Genomic DNA, 2,061 nt, shown 5'->3' with positions numbered 1-2,061 from the left:
GCAGGGCAGCAGAAATTGCATCCGTATCCCGGTGAAGCCTTAATTCTGTGTGGTAGGTGTCTCTCTCCTCGGCTCCCAGTTGGAGCGGTTCACCAAGGACGCGGTTAATAGCATCCCGATCAAAAGCAACAGGACGACCGGACACTCTAGATGTCCATGTAAATGGCTCGTCATCATCCGGAAGTGCGTTCGCATAGAACTCACGCACCGTTGCGATATCGTAATGCTCCAGGGGGGAAATTAACCGATCCCACTTTTTGGTGTCAATCAACCCGGCGAATGTTCGGTTCGTGCCTTCAGGGTTGATGATGAATCTCTTTTCCGGTAGAATTTTTCGCTTCTCCAAAGCAACGTATCTTGCGGCTTGCTTCGGCCCGACAAATTTGTCGGTGTCAAATTGTATTGGTACGGGACGGGAAGTGTTCCCTCCCTTTCTCTTCTTCGAAGCTCCGGATATGGATTCCATCTGCAAAACATAAAGAGGAAGCAACACAAACACAAAACAGATTAGACAGCAAAACCAGAATTCAAAGTACTGTCATGCTCGCTGCTGCTTCGCCTAGCGAAGTGGCAGCAAATGCTCGCCCCAGGTTCGCCTGGCGAGTTGCTAGCGAACCTTACGGGGTTTTGGGTTCTGCAATGTTTACAGTGAAATTTTCCCAAAACCCACATTCTCAAGGTGTCAATTTCAGAACAAAACAATCTATCAAGAAAAGAATCGTTCTATGCTATATGTAATTACAAACCCACATGCAAAACCTAAAATTTCCCACATGCAAAACCTAAAATTTCCCACATGCAAAACCTAAAATCCTCATTCCCCCAAATTCACCCTAAATGACATGCAAATCAGAAATTCACAAAGTTCAAACATAAAGAAATGGCATTAGGGCAAACCTTAGCAAAATGGGTTGATTGAATTTGAAGTGTAGTGAAGTTTGCAATGCTTCAGTTTAGGGATTGAGTGTTTGTGAGAGAAATGAAAAATGAGAGAGTGTGGCGAGTGTTCGTGCGCAGAGTTGCAAAAAAGAAAAATGTGTTTGGGCCCAAAATGAGTGGCCTGCTGAGAATTAAATTAGTGCTGTCACGCAGCGCTCGCTGCTGCTTCGCCCTAGCGAGCAGCTAGCGAATCTGCTCGCTACTGCTTCGCCTAGCGAGCATCAAGCGAGCATGACAACATTTGGCTTTTCAAAGACAGCATGCCTGATACATTCATCTAGGTTTTAACAATTGGAATCCCACTACAACAGAACAGAAAAACTGTAAATACTTACAATGTTGGGGTGCCTCCCAACAAGCGCTTGTTTAACGTCGGCTAAGCTCGACGGTGTGATGCTCACAGAGGAGCATCCAAAGGAATAGCACAGCTCTCGCGATCCACATGACCGCCAAGATAAACGTTCAAACGTTGGCCATTAACGGTCCAACTGTCCTTCTTTTCCAGGTCCTCAATGACAATAGCTCCGTACTCCTTAACTTCTTTGACCCGAAATGGCCTGGACCATTTTGATTTCAACTTTCCGGGGAATAACTTCAACCTGGAATTGAACAAGAGGACCAACTCTCCGGGCACAAATTCTTTCTTTCAGAGCTTTTTGTCATGGTATTTTTTTACCTTCTCTTTGTACAACCAACTTGAGTGATATGCGGCATTGCGCATCTCTTCCAACTCAAGAAGTTGCACCTTCCTTTTCTCACCGGCCAAATCATTTTCAAAATTTAAAAATTTCAGAGCCCACAAGGCTTTGTGCTCCAATTCGACCGGCAAATGGCAAGTTTTACCAAACACCAATTGAAAAGGAGTTAGGCCAATTGGAGCTTTAAAGGCGGTACGGTATGCCCATAACGCTTCATCCAATTTTTGTGACCACTCTTTTTTCGAATTTGACAGTTTTTTCGAGGATTCTCTTAATCTCACAATTAGAGACCTCAGCTTGCCCATTAGCCTGTGGGTGATACGGAGTTGCCACTCTATGTGATACACCGTAATGTTTTAAAATGCTTTCCAACGGTGCATTACAAAAGTGTGACCCTCCGTTACTTATCAACACTCGGGGGGTT

The sequence above is a fragment of the Lathyrus oleraceus genome, chromosome 7 (genome assembly GCF_024323335.1).
Source record: "Lathyrus oleraceus cultivar Zhongwan6 chromosome 7, CAAS_Psat_ZW6_1.0, whole genome shotgun sequence".
Lineage (NCBI taxonomy): Eukaryota > Viridiplantae > Streptophyta > Magnoliopsida > Fabales > Fabaceae > Lathyrus > Lathyrus oleraceus.
The sequence above is the reverse complement of the archived record's forward strand: the minus strand, read 5'-3'. Positions refer to the sequence as shown.